Raw genomic sequence first — 27,058 nt, 5'->3', positions numbered from 1 at the left:
TACAAATGAAGGATACGAGTGGTAAATTCCCAAGAGAGACTGCGTAGACGACAATATGGAAAAATATAGAAAATCACAAGAGCAGATGTTTTTTTCATTTGCATTTACTCCTGGGAGATAAACGACAGCTATCACTGTCAGCTCAATGTCTGCCTTAACACCTGACAATCAAAATATCATACACATGCAGGAAAAAAAAAAAGATGATGAGGCTTATGGTAATGACTTTATCAAGTGTTCCCATCTGAGTTACTGACGGAAAGGCAGAGGCAGAAATGCACAGTCGCTGGTGCACAGGGAGAAACCTAGACGTCTTGATAATCTGTAACCTGAGGGCATGGAGGTGTGTGCGAGGAGGCTCTCAGAGGAGGGAGAACACAGAGATAAAACCTGCAAAAGTCTAGACCCGATTTATGCTAATGTGTGTCCCACTTTTCAGAGGAGTCAAGTGCTCTCGTGCTGCAAACGGTTCAAATTATAATGGGCATGACAACCGAGGGAGAGGCATGCGAGGAAAGTGAGGAATGCTTAAGTGAAGTGCTGTCACAAATCTAGAATTGCGATTAATGTTGGTACACAGATGGGCTGCAACAGTCAGTTAGCAGCAGCCAGTTTTAGGTAGCCAATCAGCCATCTGCCAATTTTTAAGCAGCAATTAAGAATCAGCATGCAGGAAGGTATGAGTGCATGTGGCCAGTCCAGGCCAGCACACACACACATTGAGTCCACTTCATACGTGTGTGAATGTGAGTGTCACAGCTTCAAAACAAACAATCATAACAGTTTAATGTTGAGTCATGTGGCTCTAGCAAGCTAACATGACTCATTGAATTCCAGTGAGAAATGGCAGCAGCTGGAGGTAAGAGTGCTTCTTGGCACAGTGAGCTCTGGTTGCTATGAGAAATTAACTGACTGGGTTGTGGGCAGCAGTGCAAGTTAAGAGCACACAAGCCCCCCCACCACACACACACACAAGTAAGATTAGCATAAAAAGCAAATGAATAAAAAGTAACATCAGCCTGTAGGAAATCCTTGCCGAGTACAGAAGTGCACAGAAGCCCGTCAATCTGGAGTATTATAAAAAAGTCATGTTAGCTTCATAAACCTCCTGCTGTTTACCATCAGATCAGACTGCTTTCTTTCTCTTTCTACTTAAACGCACCTAAGCTACAGAGACATTTTGCTCAAAATGCTCATGGTAGCAAGCAGGGGGGCAATAACAAGAAGCTGGCTTGTTAAAGAGCCTCCCAACCTGAAACAATGGATAGATATTGTAAACAACAAACATTTCCACATTGTGGAAAAACTATGAAATGCAATACGATTACAGAGAGAAACAGGAGAAGTGTATTGGATTAAATGGGCAACAACCTCGCTAATGAAGAGTTTGACTACTGAAGCTATGGTAAATGTAATTGTTCTCAGGACTGAATGTAAATGAAAGTGTATATGTTCCAATGTAAGTATGCAACGTCATGTTTACTGCAACACATTCTCACTCCCAACTCATGAAATATGGCCGCTTCGTCTGTGGTCGTGAGCTTTAAAGTGTGACACTCTGCTTACTCCTCTAGTATCAGTTTTAAATCAGGTTACCTGACACAGAATTATGTAATGCGTGGTTGGTCTTTCAAAATAAAGCTTAATGACAAACAATTTATGAGTTTCCAATGTTATAAACATTGTCAAACAGTCAGGTTTGACTAGGCTGGAACTACTTGGTTAGGTTTAGGCACCAATAGTACTTGGTTTAGTTTGGGCACAAAAACTGCTTTGGAAGGGAAAGAGCATCCCTTTGGTTAAGATAACAATGATCAACTAGAAAATCATGTAAGGTAACGTAAGTTACTTGAGTGACGTGACTCAGCTCACATATCATAAAAGTCCATCACTCCCATAACATTAGTTATGTAATTTACTTTAACTTACTATACAACCTATAAACAAAATCACTGTTGATTCTTGGTCACAAATGAGATGCAAACTCTAGTCTTGGGAGGGAAAGTTCAGTGTATGAACCTGACCCATCAAACCATCACAACCACAATCACAATCACCCCCCGACTCAGACTCGCTCTTCATACTGCTGCCCTACAGGAGTGCTTCACGCTCCGATGCTAGAGGGGCATTTGCTGCATCTACAGTGTAGAAGTGTAAGGCCACTGACCAGGCTGCTGTATTTGACATGTTGGGAGTGAGAACAGGCTGTTCACTATGTTATAACATGTAAACGTAAAATATTCAAAACAAAGCAGACCACATTCTGCAACGCTTTTTCTATTCAAAGACACAGTTTGAACCTCTATCAACCGTCACCATGTCACACACTGAAACTCTGTCAAGCTGATCACCTAGGCGTGGTCCCTGATACACTTTTGCACCATTATCAAACAGCCATAAACAGCCAACATTCATTTTACCTTGTAACAGTTTTCCTCCAAACCAGTTTCTGTGTCATACTATCCACCGCCTTAATAAAATCTAGGGCTCTCTCTAGATCACCAGATGCTCAATTACACACTGAGCTAAACATAGGTTTCCACTGAGGGACACTGAACATTTTCCACCCATTACTTTTGCGATTTGTGCAGTTTAACACAGAAAACACACAGCTTTTCTGATTTGTTTCCTACTCACTGTGGTTGTGTGCATCTCGTAATTATATCACTCTGCAGCAGGCCTGTTTAGAGTAGAATATTTGAAAAAGCCTCCATCAGTGCCATGTTGAAGCCTGTCATATTGTCATATTGACACTTGTGTTTCATGAACATGTGAGTGGACACAAGTCTTTACACAATCGAATGACAATTCCAGACAACATGTAGTTGAAAGATTTAAATCAGTGGTTCTCAACTGGTGGGGCCCGCCCCCCTGGGGGGACATGGACACTCTCCCGGGGGGGGCGGGTTAAAAAATCACGAAAGTTCCCCCCATGTCGAAATGCAAGTGGTTGGACTATTATAACACACAGACAAATCATCCTTCTGGCGACTTTTTTTGTCAAAAGCGACTAGCGACAAATCTATAGCGACTTTTACTGGTGTTATTGGAGACTTTTGTGGTGTTTGGAGACTCTGACTTGAAAGCACGTATCACTCCGCAGTTACTGTGATCAACGAGCAGCGGGTGCTGCCGTGAGTCCCTCCCCCGTCCAAAAGCACTCACAGGTGGTCAGTCTCTCAGTAGCCTTGCGCAGCAGTCCAGCCTGCAGTCAGAGCAGAGAGGAGACACACACCTCTCCGCGTCCAGGCTGCAATGAACCAGTTTTGAGGGGGCCCAGCTTGCAAAAGGTTGAGAACCCCTGATTTAAATCAATTGTGTTCCTGTTCCTGCTGCAGAGGTTGTAAGTGCAAAAAAGCCCTGCAGTGACAGAGCAGTCTTAGCCCTCCTGAGTCATAATGTTGTCTAATCTATTTTTTTCGCTTTGTATTTGGACTTAATCTTCAGATTTTAATCTCAAAGCTGATTTGAATATCACCTCCAGTGTGTTTGTAGTAATGAATGTGTCAGGTTTTGCATTGTGGGAAGAGATGGCTGCAGGAACATGGTGACATTTAGGAATCACATCACACAGGTTGGAAGGCTATTAATAGGGCTATATAATGTACTCGACACAGTCTGCATGGACTAAAAAAACATGGTCATATCACAAAGGATTGCAACAGTAACACTGCCCGTAATAAACTGACCTAGTGAATGAGTAATTGTATTGCATTGATTTCTCTGTACCTCTCCTCACATCTAAACAGAGCAGGGCCAAAGGTTGGTGATTTGAGGGTTCAAGTTAACACATCTGACATATGGGCTTCGTAAAATGACGAAACATTAAGTGAACGTAATATTTTTCCGCTGTTATTGTTAATATTGGTTTGGACTCTTCTTATGATACACAAAAGTGCTTTTCTGTGTATGGGTGTAAAACATCACTGAAGATGTTGTTTGAATGCTCTGTGATCCTAAATTGTTGAGGGAGCTTGGCAGAAAAAAAAAATAAAAAATAAAAAAAATAAAGAATAGGTGAGTAGGAACATAAAAGTAAATGAATAGAAATTCATGGCTGTCAATACATTTTATGCATGTGCATTTACATACACATGTAACTTGGTTGACATAAATTTAAAAATTGAAAACCAAGTGTGTCACTGAAGCCTATTTTTTGAAGAGACTGCACAATGCCACTGCAATAAAGACCCTTTGGTGTCCTGCTGCCGCAGTCTGTGATTTTGGATTGCATGCCATTGGCACAAGCAAAGGTTTTGTGAAGTTTAACAGACACATCCAAGTCTAGTGGGACATTTTACATACCAGCCGTGCAGTGCTTTCTAAACAGTAACGATGGCGTGACACGGCAATTACAATCATTTACCGTCCCTGTTGCACGTATGGCGATTGAACTCATCCTCTTATCGAGGGCTGATGTGCTCCTGTCCGTGTAGTCTCCTCACTTTGTTGACATGACATTTTTGGTTTCTGGTCTTCTTCTTTGAATTAGCCGCTAACTGCTGCTTTAATGCTAAACAAAAGCATGAATTATTATTTATTTATAATTCTACTGCTCACATTCAAACACAGAACACAGCCTTTTATTGTAGATGGACAAATGCGATCAAGCCATCATAACAGATTGTCATGAGCGTGTTTTTGCCATATGGTTTATTTGCATTTCAGTGTATCAGGTTTTGATAATTGCACACACTCGTTTAAGGAATCTTCTCATTTTGCTTCTGAAGACACATTTTCAAGGTATATAAAGATAGACAGGCTGTACCAATTGTTATTTTCTGCAGCAATCACAGATCACGTCTAGACGACAATTTACTCAATTTGATCTCAGATTGCATTTGCAGAAACCAAAGTAGCATTTGTCTTAGAAACTGTAGTTCAGAAGCAAACTTCTAACCACTGCCCCGGCATACATGTTTGTGTTTGGTCAGTGGAAACCTGGCCAGGGACAGAGACAGAAGTGAGCAGGAGGGAGCGAAATATAGAGAAACCGTGTTACCATAGCAACTGAATGAGAAAGAGGGTATACTAGACGGGGCTGCACAAGCTGTGGTGTTCAGAAGTGGTGAAGTGGTGAAGCATGAGCAGAGTTTAACAATCACTACACAATAATGTCACACATCTCATGGTTGTGTTTGTGTCACCACGCGTTGATGAGTGCTCGTCTTAAAGTCTAACACCAGAGTTAACTGTAGCAGTTGATTTGACTTTGACTTTAATCTGGTGCAAATATGGACAATCTAAATATGGAAAAGAATCTGTCAGTCTGTGTTGGATTGGTTTTATAAGTGTAGATGATACAGATGTATATTATGGCAGCAAACAGGCTCTGATGCCTTAAAGCAAAAACATTCTAGGCTCTTCAATTTTCTCCATGTGTGTCTGTGCAATGATGGGGACAGTGAATGTATATACAGTATATGTCATCCCTCCGACTGGCTGCCTGCCAAAGATCTACTCTGCCTCTCGACCAATGAATGCTAGAATATGCTTCATCCCGCTGAACAGTATAAAAACTTTTAAGGATAGAGGAATAGATAGAGGATTTAACACAATATTCTGCCAAGGATCAAAGAAAGTTGGGTCGTTATCAGGCTTCAGCAGAGAGTGATGTCTATCTGATCATTTGAATCAGGTGTTTTTTGGGGCAGAGAAACATCTGCAGCATGCTGGACAGGGGCCCCTGAGGACCAGGACTGAAAACCACTGCTTTAAGTTCAGGAAATGTGACAAATTATCCTCCCACCATCTGTAGAGGCAATGGATAGCGTAAATCCCGAGCAGCATGGCGCCATATTGCAAGGTAAATCATGTTTGATAACCTACTAGCTTCCATTTCAACAGCTAAGGTTAGCATCCAACACTTCCCAGTCGACACAACTGCTTGGTAATGTTAAATCAATATCTAAAAAATTACGTTTGTTCTAAATGTCAACACACATCTTGGACACATTTATCTAAGCATGGAAGTGAAAAACACTGGATGTAATTCAACAGTAATGTTAGCCAAGAAGTGGTTGAATGTGAATGTTTGCTAATTGGTTATCAAATGTATTGAACCAGACCTCCGAAGAGTTTGTTTTTATCGCTGTTTTACAAGTCTATAGCTTACTGTTTAAAAGTGAATGACTGCAATAGTGAGGCATGTGTAGGAATCCAGAGAGGTCATGTCATCTATCTATCTATCTATCTATCTATCTATCTATCTATCTATCTATCTATCTATCTAGGCTTACTCAAAACAGAATCATTTGTTTGGTGTTATACTATACTAGGAAAGTAGGAAGGAGGGTGTCAGTTTTATTTAATAGATTGAAAATGGCTCTGAATTTGTGTCAAAGCAAAGTGACAAGAGAAAAGCTTCTTCCTCCCTGAGAGCACTATTGGTTTTGAGTATTTCAATAACATGTAGTTTAAAGCCTTTTTACAACATAATGTCAGCATTAGAGGAGAGCAGCAATGGTTATGTGTGGGGTGGTGCTGAAATCTCATTTTGAATATTGTGCTATTTGTTTATGAGCCGCCTCGGGCTAATGCGGGGTCCTTCTCTGTAACTGGCTTTACACATTGTAGATGTGGAATATAAGATGGCCTGACAAAACAATTAAATTGGAAATTGTTGTTTTTTTTTTTTTTTTTGCTTTAATGCCTTCATGAATAGAACACATGTCGCTGTTGCTGTTAAACGGGTCAGTCGTCCAGTTGATGAGTGGGAGTAACAACTCAGTTGGGTATGTCATAAACGTACTCACATACAGTCAATGTCTTGAAAATTAGACTTTGCTTCCATTCCTCTGGACTAACACATGGTCATACAACATGCACCTTTAAGCCTTGAGTCGCTCGCCCAAACACACATCCGCCGACACACACCAGATTGATGCGATAAACAGCTAAGAGCTGCAGCAGCAGCAGCTGGTGTGGGTTTGGTTCGAGCTGTGGGACCTCCCTCCAGGCACCTGACAGTCACTAATGCTGAACAAGCAGGGAGCGAGATGAAGGTGCGGTCATGCAGACACACATACACATATAAGAAAATGCACACGTGCACACACACTTTGCCTTACACCAATGCACACATGGACTGTTTCTTACTCTCCATTGTACACACACACCCACTGAAGTGCATCTACAGCCAGTTTTAAGCTTGATGAGACCCAACACTTGTGAGATGGAGAGAGGTTTTGCTTGGCTGACGAGGTGGGCTTGGTGTGTGTGTGTGTGTGCGTGTGTCCCTGTGTGTGTGCGGGCTCATTCTCACAAGGTAGAAAACCAGTTTCTTTGTTGTCACTTGCATTTAGCGCAACCAGCGGTGATCTCGTTAGCCGCCAGCTTACCGGCTGTGGTGCTGGCCAATAAAATCAATCTGAGGCCAAAGGGCAATTGGAGTTTTCAATGGGAGGACAAAAGCATCTGAGGGAAAGCAGGCAGAGCGAGGTAAAAGTGACACTATGAGGATTGAGGAGAGAGAGAAAGATTAGGAAAGGAGTAAAATAGGAAATAGGTGGCGGAGGGCACAGGATGGAGAGAATGAAAGGTCAAATGGTGCATTTCATGTTTTGTTTTTATTGATTTTTTTTTTTTTACAGAAAACCTTCTCACTGTTAAATGAAGACAAATAGAAAATTTGACAAACTTAATATGTAATACATGAATGACAATCCGATGCACAGTCTTTTTTACTTTAAAACTATGTTAACTATCATGTAGGGTGTTATATACATATGTATATATATATATATATATATATATATATATATATATATATATATATATGTATATATATATATATATACATACATATATATATATATATATATATAGATATACACATACTGGATATTTTCTGACTACATTTTGGAGAGATGTCCTCCTGTTGAATAGTAAACAGTGTAAAATGTATATTAATCCTGCAGTTATATGCTCCGTGGAGCATGCTTAGAGGTTGTTCATGAGTTTTATGTGCAAACAGCATTAATGCTACACAGAACAGTTGTTGTACAGTATTGCTGAGAGCAATAAAACACTGCATGAATGCACTATAAGTCAAAGCAATATTGTTTTCCCACCCACTGAATCTCAGGTTTTACATCTTTGTTTGATAATTATTTTTTGTTTTGTTTTGTTTTTTTGAGGCACGACACTGGTAAGAGCTACTTCAGGAATACTCATTTTACTTATTAAGGAAATGTATCATTCGTAACAAGAAGATATTCTTGAGGCCTTTGTGGAAAGTACAGTAACTCAGTGCTTAAAGATTCCTGTATAGATGTTGATCCCTAGTACTGCTGACCTATCACAAAATAAAATAATAAATGTCAAAGATTTAGCTCATTAGTTGGTCCGGGATGCATGAGTCAGGGTTTTCAGTGCCTGCACTCACCCGGCCCAGTATGAGAACTAATCCTAACTGTCAAACACGTTAAAAAAGGTCAAACCAACCAGACCTGCAAAACAACTTTTCCGATATATAAGCACAGTTGTTAAGGACTATGGATAAGGCAAAAAGCAAAGCTGTGTGCCGTTGCAGAGGACATCAGTACAGGGCACTCTGTCTCTTTTCTGTGTGTGAACAGATCTGAAGTTTGAACTTTGAGCACAGACTCTCTTTATCATTTTCTCACATACAAATGAACAACACTTTCTTTTCATTGCAACAGTGAACTGTGAAAAAATACAGATAAAGCCTCTTACAACATCCGGTTCTTCTGTGACAGGGCCCTAACCAGTCCGTGACGGGTTCGTGCTCAGACCTGGAATAACTGCAATAGAGAATGATGAGTAATATTTTCCACGGACACATTTAGGTATGCTGCTACATATCTGCAGACTTCATGTGAAGTAACTTCATAGTGTTGAAAATTCTGAAAGCTGTGGAAAAAAATATTGATGTAATAATTTAAAAAATCCACAACACGTAGTTTACCTAATGTTCAGTTTCACTGTGGCGACACAAAGTTTGCTCTCCACACTCACCTGACGGCGTGGTCCAACAGTCACATAACAGCAGGACAAATTACATTCATAACTACAATAACAAACATGACAACAAAAAAAAAATCATTAATTCCCCGCCTATGTTACTTTCACTTCCATGCAGCACTGTTGAAAAACAAAAAGCTGAAGCATAATATTGATGACCTCATGATACAGCAGATAATCTTTAAATAAGCTCGGTCCCTGATCATATTTGAATTTAAAGCATTTGGTTTGTATATTTTACTCCGTTTGGGTGCTTACAAGACACATGAACTATCCCGCTCAGGTGTCAGGTGTCACTGTGCTGTATGATATTTCTGATATTTCTTATCAGAAATTCCTCTCGCAGTGTCGGATGACAAAAGAGATGCGATCAGTTTATAAAAGTGTGTTCACAAACATCCTCTGCGTATCTTAGCAGGTGACAGAGGCCAAACACACCATTAGCATTACAGTGCACCTCTTTGTTCTTATTCAGTGGGCATCAACAGGTCTGCCAGCCCCCGCACTCATCTGCAGGCTGCAGGGCTGGTGAATCAACCAGAGAATTTTGTCTGGCATTTTGTCAGCGTGCGTCCACGGACACAAAGAGCGCTGAAAGATCTCGAGAGCGAGAGCCGCTGTGAACTCTCTAAACTGCAATCAAACTGTCTAAACCTGGCTGTGCTGATATAAAGCAAGGATGTTGCCACACTGCCTTTCCATCCATCCTAATATGAGGAACATTATTTCGTCTAGTGCTTGGCTAAAATAGGGAGAGCTCGTGAACCGGAAGCCAAGGAAGTCATTATGTTTATGTACTAAGAAAACAGAGGCTAAAAAAACATTTTTTACTTCACTTGGCAGAGCGGTTTGGGAGATGAAGGCAGGCAGAGTGATGACACGAAACAAGACACCACAGGTCAGCCATGAGCTGCTTGGTGAGAAATTTTCAGTCAGAAGAGAAAGATCTTCATTGACTGATTTCAAGTACTCAATAAATGACTGAATTTTCAAATTGTCCATTTCAGAATAAAATAAGTATAGTATATTCTCAAATTCTAACTATTGGTGTATTAATGTGTTTTTAACTTTAGGGCTGCAGCAGGTAAAGAATGAACTCATTCTAATAACTGCATATACTGCTGGGTGGCTTAACCTATATGAAAATATAATAGCTATAACTTTAGATTACTGATATAAAACAGAAATAAACTAAGTAAAGTAACCAGTAGTACACTAACTAAAGCGCTAAAATAAATGTAGTGGGATAAAGTGTGATATTTCCCACTGAGATGTAATATGTAAAAGAATATGGTTTAGGTTTAAAGGGTATATGTTCTGTATATGTTTTTGGTGAGGGAAGCGCCATCTCAAGGTGACAGCTGACTGCAGGGCATTGGGTGGAGGGGAAATTCGAGGTGGCTGTAGCTGTATTTGTATGTCGTCTACTCAGCAGCATTTTAGCCTAGTATTCGTCCACGGTTCCAGAATTTAATCTTTTTTCAGATTTTTTTTGAGCTGAAGGCATGTTCACTTGTTCCTGGAATGCACAGCACCGCTCAAGCCAGCCTGGAGGGGAGACAGTAGTGGTGATCACTCCAAAAGACAAGGACATCCTCCTGGCACCTGTCGACAGTAAAGTGACTCTGCAGGTAACACTGCTTTGTCAATCATTGCTCGCCTGCCCAAACCTGTGATATTTTGTTGTAAGCTGACCAAACCTGCCCAACCCAGGGGTCAGTCGGTGACTCCCGCAGGTTTTGCATCAACAGGCACATCACTAGGGTCCTCTAATGTGGTGTCAAAGCGTGAAAGGGTGTTCAGACTCAGAAATGAGACAGAGACTCGTGTTCTCCAGATATAGTGGGTCTACGCTAAATGCCCGTCTTTGAAACTTTAATGATCTCGTGATGGTAAGTTTGCAAGTTATTGAACTATTCACGTCAGAAAAATTGATAAAAGCTACATTTAAATGTTCGTAAATATCAACATTTGTGTGAACTTTCTGTATATATTAACTTAGGTTAACACTTTTTTTTTAAATGTATTGGCTCGGCTCTTTATATCAAGCTACACATTTGCAAGAGCTCTGCATACATTAATTGTCAAGGCTTTTAATTGCTGCTCATCTGGGAGCTGTCTCATTGTTGCATTCCTGTTCAGTCCCTCTGGAAAAGAGCACCATCTAAGTACCTTAAAATGCAAATAGAGAGGATAGAGTGATAGACACGTCAATTATAATATGGGATTTTACACCTGGACATAAACCTGTAAGTAGAGACAACGGGAGAGTGACAGAGGTTGAAGTGATTGCCTCAGATTTCCTGCAGGGTTTATGAGCTGAGATTAGAGACACTGTGATGTGATCATAAATCTCTGCTGCTGCTAAAGGTGATGGATGGATAGAGTAACGAATGGACCACTGGGGTAAATGTTTTTCGAGAGAGTAACCGATGCTATAAGTGATGCATGCGAGTGAATCCGTGGCATCTTGTTTTCTTGCGTTAGCTTACATCTGTGTCAAGTGTCAGCTGACAAGATAACGTTTTTGCAGCATGGTGTTAACGTGTATTTTTTTTTCCAACAAAAGAGCAGCTACTGCAGAAACAGGCTACACTAGCTGCAAACGTTAGCACAAAGCACACAGCTACAGCGGTCGGCAGTAGTGTCACGAGCCTTTTCGGACTGAGACATTTGTGGCGGCTAGTTTGCTTATGTTTCTATGATTGTGGCTTTGACAGTGGTTGCTTATTGTGTAATGTATTTATTAGGCTAAAAAAGCTAGGACAGCTTATAGAATGTAGCAAAGTAGCACGCTAACACACATTGTCAAGCTGGCCAGCGAGAGCTGTCGGGCAATAGGATCCAAGATTATATTATGTTTTACATTGCAGTGTTTCAAGATCAATTTGTAGCAAAAATAACAAATAGTTACATCCAGTAATTACACCCCTCGTAGGTTGTAATGTTGGTAATCTGGAGACATGAGCATCGGATAAATGTTTCAAATCTGAATGTAATGAACGTAAGAATATGAGTGGCCACTTCTCAGCTGTCTCCTCCTTTGTGTGTCAGGTGGGGAGATAAGAGAGCTCTAATTATGTTGTCATGTGATGAGTGCGTTTGTTTCAGAGGTTAGATGTACTGCTACACTTCTTGGATTGTTTGACACTTCCATAACAGTGGGTGGTTCGAGACTAAATTAATGACAAAACATTCTCATGTCTTGCAAAGACTATGTCAAAATATGCTGAACGGTTCAGGTTACTTTCATTCAAAGAGAGTGGATGAAAGGAAATATCTGATTTAAATGAATCTGTGAGAGACAGCAGAGTTGGTGGAAGAAAAAAGCTTCTAAAGAGTAACAAAATTGTGTCAGAGGCGTAGAAAACCCACTGATGGTGAGGAAGAAAAAGATGATGTGTCCGCCCCCGGTTCTGACAGAAGTGGTGCGCATGTATCTTAAAAAAAGTTGTGCTGTACTGTGTGGAAATGGATTCAGTCTCAGTATGAAGCCAGCTGAAATGCAACATATCCTCAAACACCCACAGACTTAAAAAGACCACAGAGCTTTGGACCTAAGTGGGCAATAATATGGCTGTGGTCAAAACTGCAGAGTAAGAGATTAGTGTTTCCAATAACAAATACATCATTTGATGCCCTGTAAAAAAGACACAACTTTACAATTTGTGCAGGTGATATGTCAATGCTTCTCCTTGTGAAATGATGAGGTACGTGACCAATATATATTATATATTTATGTCAGTTTACTAACGGATATAAGTGAAAACAAGTTTACATCGACTTTTGGTTTCACATGGTCCACAAGCATGGTCTTTCACATGGTCCCGCTCTGGTTCAGATGGCATTAAAGCCCATTTAGCTTTGGGTAATGGCCTTTATTGATAAAGCAGCTTCAGAAATGACAGGAAACAATGTTGATTTGTAAAAAAAAAAAAATAAAAAAGGAAAAAAAAAGCATCCTGTCCAGTCTGTACTGTGCAGAGATAAGAAGGATCTTTTTTTATTTTGTTGTTTTCATTCGGAGTCAGTACATATTGTGACGTACATACATCACATCTATAAGCATAGGTGTGTAAGACACACATAGAAATGTACACTGTAGATTAACCTTGCCCATTTTGTCATTTATCAGCTTTAGTAAATTGGCCCGCTTAGAGGCGGAGGTTCCAGGCAAGATGTGGCCTGCAGGCTGCCATTTGAGTAGGGCAAACATGTAACCCTTGAAACCTCAGTCTTATCTCAGTGTCTACAGATACACATGCTACTGGCTTAACTCCCCTATTTCACAGACAGTGTAGGCTCTGCTGAAGGACGTCTGCATGTATGCATGCTAAGTTGATATCAGAAATAAGGTGGGTGGCATGTGTCATTAATCTCGGCCCCATTATCGGCTGTCGTGGTAAAACAGATTAAAGGTGACAGTCATCAGCTATCTATCACGGCTTGTTACCGCTGTGTTGGTTTAATGATGGCTTTAGCTAGTTTATGTGATATTTTATGTCGAGGTGGGAGGATCAATACACATGATGCGGGTGGCATCCCGTGTAAAGGGAGAGTAAGGTAAATACAGAGGCCACACTCCCTCTAAGGAAATTGCTTCAGCAGGGTGTAGCATGTTTCTGTGACTGCATACGGAATCCATGCCGCTGAAATATGGAAATGCATCGGGGAGAGGTTTCCACTGTACGGCACACATGCACTGATACTGAGAAATGAAAATGAAGAATGTTAAATATTCGATGATCCTACGTGGAAAGGCTCAGACGATGCAACCTGAGCAAAGTGACTGCAGTGTTTCATATCATCTGGTAGTATTTTGAAAACTGTCTTGTGTGGACTCTCTCTCATTCTCACTCTCTCAGACACACACACACACACAAAAACACACACGCTGCTATAATACCTGCTAAGTCTCCACCGATAGCCAATGCATAATGTCATTCATTCAATTTTAAGAATGAGCAGTTATTTTTTTTTTATTTCTGTTACCATCCCAACTCATCAACTACTTGGTTAGGTTAAGGAAAAGATAATAAGTTATGCTCGCTGTGTTATTTAAACTCACTTACATGACATCAGTTAAAATCAGATCAATCTTAACTCATTTATAACACATGTGTAAGCCTAAATATATGAAAGCATATTAATCTTAATTTCAACTCAGTGTGCTTATGTATCTGACTTTGCTTACCATCAGTATGTATGACATTTTAAGTCACTTGGGTTAAAGGATTTCCAATCTCTGTAATCATTTATCACAGAGTACATATAAACTCTACCAAGGATCAGATTATTTATACAAGCAATGCAAACGTTTGTTAGCAATCCTAGTCAATAGGTTGGGCTGCTGGGATTCTGCATACTTCTATGACATGTGACAGATAACATGAATATTCATCACAAAGCCCTTGAAGCGCTTCAGAAAGATAACCATCAGACGAGACAGGTTTTGTGTCACTTTTAAATGAATCAGTAAATCACAGGGTGTGATTTGATCGCCGGTATGAACACACGCACCCTCATGTGTGAGATTAGTGTAAACAAGGCGTAATCATAATCACTGAGGGAATAATGCACAGATCTCACAGATAAAGACAGGCTTCGGGCTATTTCCCTTTTTCTCCATCTGCACCATTTACAGCTTCTCCTCACATTTGCTACATTTGTACACCTGAGGCGGTCTTAGTGACAGCTACGTTGGAGAAGATTGGCACCACAGAATATCAGAAACCATGCCCCCATGGGGATTCCTGTTGAAGGTGATCGACCTCAACGTTGGCTCCCTTTCAATCTGTGTTTTGATGTGCCGGTGCAGACAGCGGGTGGGTGTTTTGTTATGATTGTGGATGACATGCAAAATCCTGCTGATAAACATGTCTGTAGCAGGCTCCCGATTCATCTACTGTAATGTTTGCTCCACTAGAAACAAACCATCAATTTTGCTGCCATCGATTGCCATGCGGTGCATTTGTTTGCAGTTCATCTGATTACATGTTCTGTATGTTAACAGCATTTGGATAACGACTTGTGTTTGCTTGAAGCCTCACTTGTAATATCAGTCACCTGGTCCTTCCAGTGTACACAAGAAAGAATCATGTTGTTATCAGTGGCTGTTAACAATTCTGTATCTCCCGGCGGTCCAGCCTGCAATTGCAATACACATGTCAGGCACTGTGAGAAGAATGCTGATGTTGTTTGGATTATGACGTGGGGATTTTTTTTTCAGTCTTTTGGAAATCATGAGCTTGCGCTGAATGATCGCTTCATTGTGCCTGTTATTTCATATTTACTCTACTTGAACAGGGGTAAATGGGAACTTGGTGGGGACTGTTTTCAGCAGCAGATTAATACACATTTGGTTCTCTTGTAATGACTACAGGAGGATGGTGTACCTGGAACAGACCCACGTTAACTAATGAAGAAACATGTGGCAACGATTGGCTCACGTACAGTACATGTTTTTAATAGCTTTGGAACACCATGGAGATTTATCAAACCTTGGATTAATGATCAAAACGTATTAGATCAATTCATCGTTGGTTTTGTTTGTTTCTTGTGATACGCCGACTAAAAGAAAAGTTTAGAGTATTGCCAAATAAGCTGGTGAGAGGAATACTCTTTGATTTTGAGAAGCTTATCACTAGTAAAAGTCACATAAAGTAGCCTCCTGCAGCACGATTTTCTTCTCCTCTGACCGTTGCTGTGTATGTTATTAAATGTCAACAACATTTTTTCAAACTAACTTCAGTTTTGACAAACATTAATTCAGTGGTTCAATTCAGCTTTTACAATCTAGGATATTTTTACAGGATTGGCCCGTTTCCTTCTAGCTAAAGGATGTTATTCATGCCTTTATAACTAGGCGCTCAGACTTTTTTAATTCCCTGCTCTCTGACATCAGTCAAAGATCTCTTTCCTGCCTCCGGCTCATCCTAGACTCTGCTGCCAGAATTTTGACTTGGACCACAAAACATGACGACATTACACCAATTCTGGCTTCCTTACACAGGCTGCTTCCACAAATTGTTGATTTTAAGATTTTATTGATTACTTATGAAGCCCTGGTAGGCCTCACTCCAAGTTATTTAACAGAGCTTTTATTGGCCTATATCCCGTCCTGATCCATGGTATTCTCACTTGTTGTTCCAAGGTCTAGACAGAGGTGACTGAGCCTGCACTGAAAACCCACTTTTTAAAAATTGCTTTTTTCTCTTTCTCTTTGCCTCATGGCACTTCTTTTCACTCTGTTTTTGTTTTCTGTGTCTAGTTTATGTCTTTTGGATTGTTTTATCTGCTTTGTGTTTTACTGGATTCTGTAGAGCACTTTGTAGCTGTGTTTCAAAAGGTGCAATACAAATAACGGCTGCAGGCTGTGACTATTTTGGTCGCGCATGAGCCCAGAAATTGGTCAAGTGTGACTAGTTTTGATTTTGCGAAAAAAGTAGCCTTTAAGAATACTTCTGACCAGATTATCACAGTTCGTAGTCATTTTTTGTTGTGTGTGCTGTGATTTTAATGAAGAAACACAACTATTTGCAGCTTTATTCCAGTTTACAATTGCTTACATAATGTGTTAAGTAATTACATTGAAATCTATTATTCAGGGGATCTAAATGATGTGTTGGTGCACATCAAGTCCAGTTGCTATGATACAGCACCTGGATTTACCGTGACCTGGATGACTGAGAACCTCCATCAACATGTTGGTGCACCTAAATGAAAAGGTTAGCAAAACCGATGCAACCAATGAAGTTAGGCTGGAACATTTAATAAAGTTCATTATTTCTGAAGAGATTCTGCAGCTGTCAGTTCTGACGACCAACACTGACGATCCTTCTGGTAAGCCACTACCACTCCTAACAATAGCAGGTGGACATGCTTTCATAAAGAGGCTGTATATTGAGCGATGATTTACCAAAATCTCATATAAAAAAGACATCTTTAACCTAACAACTGTCTTCAACATTTGTTCAATGCTTTTCACCAGTGTTCAGATTTATGGTCTAAAAAGGAATACTTGACCCAGAACCAGAGACACTGGCTGTCCCAGTTCAGTGCTCCTCTAAATGTGAACTAGCACTTAAACCTGGACCTACCAGCAATCTCTACCTATAAGGACACCATACTGGTTCAGTGATTATATTGTTTTAAAATCTACCACATGCACAGTGTGAGTGTTACAGAACCTGTGGGGTATTCCACTCTGTTGATGACAATTAACTAACAGTGCAGCACTGTCCCAAAGCCCCAATTATTCCCAAAACAATATTTCACCCCGAGGCCGTAAATTGGAATTTCAAACACGCACACAGCCAGGGTAACACTTGTGCGTGTAATCGTGCGTGCATATGTGTCTTTGCAAGCTGGCCAGTCACAAAAAAAATGTTTGTGTAGAGCTTGGGTCATCAGTCTTCAAGGGGATTAAGGCTGCTGTCCCAGTTATAACCTGCTACCACACACATACACGCTGCAGGACACGCATACAGGCATGCGGGGCACATGCACAGAAACAGAGGCGCACACACAAGTGCAGAGATGGCCACTTCCACTGCAGTCTCTCACTCACGCTCACACAAACAATTTGCAAAATGGCCCACACTAGCTCACAAATCAAAGGCAGAGCTACTGTCACAGCACCACTGCATTAACACCTCTCTCTCTCTCCCACTCACTTGCTCAGTCTCTCTCTCGCGCACACACATCACACACACACACACACACACACACACACACACACACACACACACACACACACAGTGGTGACAACCTTAGTCCTGGTCAGCATCGCTTTCTCAGCCTGGGGCTCTGTGAAATTATCCAAGCCTGAAACACTGAAACATACACACACATTCTGAGATTTGTGTGTGTGTGTGTGTGTGTGTGTGTTGGATTCTAGGTGACATACACAGTTTGTTGGCAGAATTAATGCTCTATCTCCTTAGGCCACTATTGCTTTGCTCAGGCTGAATGGGTCCATTGTATTTGTATGTGTGCACATGACTGTGAATACGTCTGTTCAAGGACGTCCTAACCTAACCACATTTAGTTTAACGACAATTTTATATTTCAGACATAAAATAGATTCATTCGTTAATATCCTGTTGCCTGTTGAAGTGGGGTCATTTCTGGTCGTACAATACACTGCCCCTGATGACATTTACTAATTGAATTTGTTCTGAGAAAAACAACTGTACAGTTTGTGCACAGAGTGCACATATAAGCAAAAGAATGAGTAACACACTGAATGTTGATGGCTGTTTTAAGGCAAGAGCATCTGTGGCCTTGCACTTGCATTGTGCCCGGCACAAGGGAGGTTTCTTTGGGCAGTTTTGAACGTGGAATTGGCACCCACTGGTGACAGAACATTCCTCGGACTGGCTGTTCAAGTAAAACCAATCAAGTGCAAAACAGTGTTGCTAGGATCCTGATGAGAGTGCGCAAGTATGAACACATCACACCCATCCTCCATACACTTTATTGGCTTCCCATCTCCGCCAGGATTGACTACGAGGTCTCCCTCCTCACTTACCAGGAGGTTATGTGCAGGACTGTATCTTGGTGGGGTGTAGTGGCATTGTGGAGTGTTGCTGTTACTTTGAGATTGTTACAAACTACATAGAATCCAGGATGTCGCTGCACCCAGCAACTTCAAATTTTGCTAAGGATTAAATAAACAAGAGATTTTAATTAACGGGCTTTAGAGGTGTTGCATTAGATTTATATTTAGCAGACCGACATTAGAGTGGTTTCAGTCCTCCCATATAACTTGCGGGTACAAAGTGAGACTTACAAGAAGCCAAAACATCAAACTACAGTATTTGTTTAAGACAGCCATTTTTAAATGCATCACTGCCGACCCTATGCTCAACCCTATGTTACCCAGGGGTGGCACTGAAAGGTTGACAACTTGAATGGCATGTTAAACAAAAGGAACCTGACAAATTTGAGAAAATTAATGCTCATACTGTGGCCCACATGTCACTCATGTTCCAGAAGTCAAAGTAAGCCATCTTGTGAGTGGGCTGAAAGGTAACATGCGCTGCTTAGGACATTTCAAGCCAAGAATACTTCAGAAAGACTGCAAATTCTCTGCTTTGCTCCTTTAGATATGTAGTGACACAGTCCAACACTGAATTACAGACAGCTATTTCTAGGATTTCTATTGCATCAATCAGTTGCTCATGAGCTCCCTTACAGTCAAAGTGCCCCTTATGCTCTACAGTCTCTCTTTTAAGTATGATCTCTACATTCACAGTGTGTTAAAATGTTCACTGAACTCTGCTGCAGGCTGTGCACTGGTTAAACCAGAGGGTCTGTAGTTCACCACATGAAACTTTCTTGCCCTCGAGAATGTTCATGGATCTTACGGAGAAAAAAAAAAAAACGTTCACTGGCTATGATTCTAGGCAAGTGTGACTGTAAAGGTAAAATCGTTGTAGTCATTTCAAAAATGTGAATATGGTATCATTCAGTTAAGCTGAGGCTTAAATCCTGATGTAAGCATGCACCAGTTTTCATATAATGTCATGGAAAGGTACATTGTTTTCACTGACTTTCTCCTTTTTTGGCACAAAGTGTTCAGCTAACAGCCTGACTGTTTGATTGAAAACTGTCACAACATTTCTAACTGTACAAAGTGTTCAAATGTCAGTATCCATTCTTGCGGGGTGTAAAATGTTGTTAGTCACTAACATTACAGGATGGGAAAGGGGAGTACACATGGTATGATACAGTACCACTCCACTGGATCAATTCTTGGGGGTTACTTACCACGCCTTCCATAAAGTAGCCTGAAATCATTCCCATCCCAATAGGAGATCCAATTGTACGCAGCTACTTAGCATCTTTTTCCATAAAACTGATGCATTTGGGGGTAATTTATGCTGACTCATCACAGCCATGGGCCTTGTGTGGATGTGAAATATTCATGGTGCTTTGGAAACCTTTCCAGATCCGCTGGACGCCTGTGGCAATGATGAACCTGTCCAGATCCATGTAGTACATACAGGGTGCTGCTGTCTGTGTGTGACTTCAGTTTGTTAGTTTGCCTTCACGTGCAGAGAGATAGATCAAATGGTGGGGCATGATTTCTGTGAGAGACTGCATCCTCACAGAGTTGTGTGTCATCTTAGTTCAGATTTCTACTATATGAAAGGATTTTCTCCTTCAGGATGGACTGCAGGAAGTTCCATGTTGTTCGATCTTAACAAGAGAATCTGTGCTGTTGGTAGATAAAGATAGAAAAAGTCGTATAAAGATTGCTACAATGCTATAAGAGAACCAGTAGACAGCATTGGACGACACCATCTTCTTTGCTTTGTTATACACTGTTCTACACCTATTTCTGTTTACCCTTTATTCTGTCAGAGTATAAAATGCTCCACCAAAGAGGTACAGGTTGCAAACTGTGATCAGACAGGAGTCACAACCCTAATGCCTGGCAGATAGCAAGCAAGAGGGCCAAGAGAGCTCCTTTGTCTCCCTTTAATGGACAATGAAGAAAAATACAAAGGTGGAGAAAACAGCAGAGTGCAGAGAGCTCAAAAGCTTTTAAAACCATCGCTGGGTACCACACTCCAAGCTGGTGCCCTATTCATTTTTATGACATATGCTAACTAGGTGCTCATGCTGAAAAAAGTCTCAGCGGGCTTTCTCACACCTCTGTGTTTTTGGGTCTGGCATGCATGCCAAGAATCAAGAGTTCTCTGCTAAAGCCAGCTGAATTCCCGTTGGTTCTCACACACATGAATGGTAAAAAATAACCCTAAACCTCACCAGTGTCTTTGTTGTTTGTCTATCTTTTAAAACAGTTGTTGCATGTTGAGTATTCCCAACATCACCACTACCTAACTTGTGAGGATGAATTCTGATGTATCGCTCTCTGCTGTGAGCTGTCCACAAGGCCTAGGCAAAACACTACATGCAATTTCTAACAAAAACAACTAATTAATCAATCAATTAGTCGTTCAACAGCTATCAAGGTCCAAGTTGTAAGAATTTAAGATTAAAACAAAAAAAAGAATGTATTAGTGTTCTACATAATAAGACATAGCAGTTATGATCTCTGTATAATATGTTGCAGAGATATCCAATAGTTAGCTAATAGTCTAATATCTAATAGTAACGAGCTAAAGCTCATTTCAGTCTAATATTCCAAGCTCCAAGTCTGGACCACTAGATGTGCAGCTTCGAGGTCAGCTAGCCAACAGCAGCTGTAGTGAGCACCTAACTGTTACTCTTTCTTACATATTGCAGCTTTAACAATTGACCAAAATGTTGATTGCCAATGAATTGCCATTTATCAAGTAAAAAAAATCTAATTGATCGGATGAGGGTTGTGGACCAATGACCAAACACGGCTTTTTTTAAGTGTAACGTCTAAACCTAAATGTATTAATAATACCAAAAATAATGGTTACATCCATGAAATCATTACAAAATTGATTTGTCGTTAAAGAACGCCATTTAAAATGAAACCTCCCAGGCCTAAATTTGCACATCTAAGGCTTGTACAGGAATGGACAGTGTGTTATCGAGCACGCAGCGTGAATACCATCTTATCTCACAGCAAATTGTTCACACGTTCTCCTAATAAAGACTTCTGTTTCAAGACGCAAGCCGTCTTCACTGTGTTCAGAATTTCAATGACAGTAGTGAAGCTTTACATAGGAGTTAGAATACAAATGATCACCGGCTATTTTTAGCTCTCTGTATCTCACCGTGTGCTAAAACAACCAAACACATGCACATGACTTCACACACACACACACACACACACACACTAACACAGAGACACACGCATAGGCAGCGCAATCTGGCATGCCCTAGCAATGAGAAATGGCTACAAGGTCTGTGTGTGTGTGTGTGTGTGTGTGTGTGTGTGTGTGTGTGATGCAGAACAAGAAAAGGAGCAAAGACGGGCCTTAGAAGAGGACCGAGCAGAAAAGGAAGGACTGGAAGACCATGCAAGATGCAAAACATGTCGCTGGTAATTTGAATAGCAAAGGACAACATATATTGACTCTGTAATAGAAATGTCATCCATCGCTGTTTGCTGTTTCGATTAAATGTTGTTTTAACATGGACTGAACACCAAGCCATGTACAAACAAAGTCACACGTGTAACGTTTTCAATTTTGGTAGTGAATACCAAATAGCACAGTTACACACTGTGTAAATGTCATTTGTCGCTACCGATGGATCGAAGCACCAGTTAGTTTAACATGATGTCTGCAGGTATCACATTGATTCTTCTCCCACTCTGCTCTACAGGGAGGCAGATAGAAAATGGAAAAACTGCATGATTACTGAGATAATCATAAAAGAAACTGTGAATTGGGAAGAAATGGGACAAAATTGGATATATGGGCAATTGTCTCTCAGTGTAAACCATTCCAAGATGGTAATGTTAGAAACAACTGAAGGGGTGGTTTCATGGATGCTAAGTTAAAGTCAAAATCCATCACAGCTCACCTCTCTTCAACTACAACAGCAGCATTTCAGTGAAATCAGTTCATTTTAATAGAACTGACCCGATCCTCATATCACTCATGGAGGTAAATGTATATGCTTTTCCTTCCAATTTCCACTTTGTTTGGTATTTGACAAACAGACCTGTGACACAGACCTTTGCTGGAACAACAAGGGGCAAAAGGTCATTCCCTTGAATGAATGGGTAAGCCTATTTTGTAGTAAACAACCAAGCTAGCTTACTAACTAAGTTGTTAGTAGCAACTGGCTACAAATAAATTAACTTGGAGAGCCTTTGTGCATAGGAATGCATGTTCCCTGTTAGCTAGCATGTTTCAGTTCCAGCTACATAGGAATATACATATATAGACATGCACATCAGCTGTTGCTCGTTGCTCACCACCATATTGGGTCAAGAAAGCATGTCCTGTAATCAAATTCAAGTAAACAGAGGAACAGCCAATTTTACAAGTGAAAAGAGAAAAAACGCACCATAATGTATACACTTCTCAACCAATTTCAATCAGTGTTTATATTCAAGGGTGTATGATGTATGTGTAGTAAGAATAAAGTTTTGTCTTTAGTTACTTAAAATGTCAGTGTTTATCCTGCCTGATGCTGATTCACAATCGTCTCATGAGAATCGATAAGCCAAACTGTCAAGACTCTAAGAAACTGGAGACAAAACCTTTTTTTTTTCTGGTGGCTATATTGACATATGATCCAATGGCCAATAAGCCATGAACATTTCCATATCTATGACAAGCTTTAGTTACAACAGGTTGTCAGCCGTCCCATAAAATACAAAATGATCCCGTAACTGGAAAGTAAAAGAAGGTGTTCCATATCCAACTGATAAAGGATGCCGCTCTGTATTTTGGAGAATCAATTCAATTCAAATACACAGGAGAGAAATATTGCAGGATGCTAATGCTCTGACAGTGTTAAAGTAAATCATTTGACCTTAAAATAACTATGATAAACATGTTTCACTGCCTAACATTCAATGAGAGACACTGAGTCCAGGCCAAAGTCAACCTTTTAAACATGCTTTCAAAGAAGCTCTTTGTGTGCATGAACAGAATGAACATTCATGTACTTTGGAATTGCTGAGAGAAAGACTCCAGTATCTCATGTATTTTTCTCTGGCCTCCATTTATCTCATAGGGGAAGAATAGGAAATATACAGTTTCAGAATATATTCATGCTTCAGCGGGGATTAGCCGCACTGGCTGACACTCAAGCAATGCAGTCGTAAACGCATTTTTTAAATCAATGTAAGATGTCCAAAGGAGTCATCTCTTTGGCTCATTCAGTCACGCCTTTTCACAACGGATTTTGTGATCAAGAGTCAGAAACAGAAACTACAGTATTTCATGGCCCATATAAACAGATTTGGAGTATTTCAAGATGATTATATTCTCTCCAAACAGGCACAGTGGGAGATTATTGTAACTGAGAGTGGAAAATCACAGTGGAAACTGATACCATGATGCAATAATGTCACTGGAAATTATTTTTCATTAGTCACTTCCCTAAACCTCCACTGCATTGTGTGTGTGGCTTCTCTCATTTTCCTTCAGATCAGAAGGACCTGGTCTCACTGTGGGTCGTTTTACTGTGTTCATAAAACTGAACATTATCCTTCTATAGAATACTGTAGTCCTTCCTGTCGGCTTCTTAAAGCTACATTGCCTGTCTCCCCGAAACCATCTGTTAAATATTCCGATTTTCAAGCTTCACCAGCAGTACTTACAACAGTAAGTAAGGGGTCAGGACTTAGGAGCGGTCAGTCGGGTATGTATGTGCCTTGGTTAAAGGCTATGGGTTGATATGTTTTCAGTACAGCAGGAAAATAGGAAAGGCAGAAGAGTTTTGACATTTATTTAAACAAAAGGTAAAATGTAAATCGCTGTAGCGCTTAAAGTGACAAACTAAATGAAAAATTAGACTATAAAAACAATAATAATAATAATAATGATTCTATATAATTATAACAAAAGATGTAATTTCTCTAATATAAAATAGATAAAGTTGTCCATTAGGACAGGTCTTGCAGCCAGTGGTGTGAGAAGCTGCCTCTGCAGGGTATCATTGCTGGATGACTGAATATCTTAACCTAATGAATACATGTCTCACCCCCTAATACACACACACACACACACACACACAAACACACACACACACACACACAGGTGACCTGGGGCTGTGTGTGTGTGTAAGGCAAGAGAAACACATTTGCATATTGCACAAAGAGGATTTTGTCAGATTACATTTGCAGCAATGGTGCAAATGATTTAGATAACAATTCATGTTCGTCATAATGCTGCCTCATCTTTGCTAACAATGTAGTTCTGAATAGATTTGTGCAGATTGAAGTATGTTGCTTTTGTTGCTGGTGTCTACTGCTGGCTCCTCACCATGCAAACTGACAAAGAAATGTGCAGTTCCATACAAGTTCTTTACTTGAAGGCTATTGTGGATGGCCATACTGGACCTACGATGATCTTTGTTCTGTGACAAAGGCAGCTTTGTCACAGAACTGGATTCACCTTCTCTTGTGTTTTTATATAACTACTGAAGTGATAACTGCAGCAGGTGTGGGACTGACTAAGAGCATATACATGTATGATTCAGCATGTGTGCGTATCTATGCAGCTGCTATTCCCAAGCATTTGATATCATCAGTTCCGCTCTAAGTCTCTAAAAGGATTGTACGGTCTCTCTCTCTCATGTGTGTGTGTGTGTGTGTGTGTGTGTGTGTGTGTGTGTGTGTGTGTGTGTGCATGTGCGTGTGTGTGTGCGCTTGAATGGAAATGGGTTGGGAATCAGTCAGAGGAGGCTGATGTAATTTCAGTTGGAAATCCCATCATGTATTCTGATGGTCTTGTCTGTCTATTATTATATGCTTGGTGTGTGTGTGTGTGTGTGTGTGTGTGTGTGTGTGTGTGTGTGTAAGACAGAGAGAGAGAGAAGGAGGAAGATGAGAGAGAGAGAGAGAGATGCAAGGAAAAAAAAGACGGATTAGGATTTCTTTTCTCAGTGTGGTGGTCGAGACAGAAAGAGAATCACACAGAATAAACAACTAAATACCAGGAAAAGGAAAGGGAAAGCTTTGTGAACGCTGATTTCAGGCATTTGTCTGAATGAGTGACTGAAGATGTGAAATCTGAAGTACGTCACTTTTCACCCCAACAAATCCTGGATCTTTCCTCCCTGTTTTACATCCATCAAAGTTGCTGGTGCGCCTGTTTTCAGTGATTGAAAAGCACCAAATGAGAGTGCTAATTGATGACAGACATCTCAGGTACTGCTGGTGATAATGGGAAAGCGTTGTTTTCCTCCTTCCTGCCCCTCATCTCTTCTCCACTCTCCCCTGCCTCTTGACGGATATAACTGAAAGGAGGAGCATGCTGGGTGAAGAAAGCTGGGTGCACACTCAACTCTCACTCGTCTACCGTCATCCAAACTTCCAAAAAGAGGTGTTCTTGTTGTAAGACTCGAACCCTATGGATTTGATCTGCCGGCTGAGATCGCTTGATGTGGCAGCCATATTTATTACAAAAGTTATTACACATGGCTTTATTGACTTTTGAGGGACTATAATTACAAAACTAACTTCATGCTGTTTTCATAAAGACTAGAGACGAGCGATTGAGACGTTTGAACGTTTAGCAAACTGCTTACCGAGATCATAAACCATGTGAGAAATAGGCTCATTTTCCAATAAGCTTACATACATTTAGACCTCTTTATGAAACCAGTGGAGTTACCTCCTCCTGGCTGTTAGTAAGACTGCAGGTTAAGACACTGTATGAACTGAGTTGGACGTTTTAGAATTTAAAAATTAGTCTAGAAACAATAGTAAGCATCCTTGCTCACTTCTGTATGTTAATTGCTTGGGGCTGCCAAGCAATTAACATACAGGAATGTGAAAGATCAACTTCTGTTCACATTGATACCAATGCATATGCAATATTACGTCAACCTGGTCCTCTCATATTCCTGCCAACCTCTCAATGCAATATTGCAAATGTGTAGAGCAAGCAAGCCATACAAATGCAAGAAAAAGAAGAAGAAAGACATAAAACAAGATTAGAGGCACCATACCAACTGGAAAAGGTAAAGACGTCTAAGCAAAACCCACACCTTTGCTTAAATATGCATATACATGATTTATGAGGAAATTGATGCATTTGTGAGGCCTCAAGAACTCACACAGTGTGTTCTGCTGTCAGACAATGAATGGAAATAGAATCGTGTCTGTTTACAAGAAAACAGAAACCTTTAGACCACATTTTGGTAGCAACAGGTGTGTGTGTGCTGCACGGAGCATGCTCTGCTCCACAAGCCGGTCAGTCGGTCAGTCAAGTCAGGTAGAAATCACCTGTGTGCACAATTCTCCACAATGTTTCAGAGCTAAATCTCACACAGCACAGACTCCTCAGACAGCAACACTGCTCACAGAACAGATGAACAGGAAAGCAATTGCGCAAAAATTAACCCACAGCGAGTGTGCCAAAGCTGAAAAACATAATGAAGGCCGCTCCTGAAATAAATAATGTTTTCTTTCTGCCAATGTCCATTAACCCGGCGCTTG

Source organism: Sparus aurata, chromosome 16 (assembly GCF_900880675.1).
Source record: "Sparus aurata chromosome 16, fSpaAur1.1, whole genome shotgun sequence".
NCBI lineage: Eukaryota > Metazoa > Chordata > Actinopteri > Spariformes > Sparidae > Sparus > Sparus aurata.
This window is presented reverse-complemented; position numbering follows the sequence as displayed.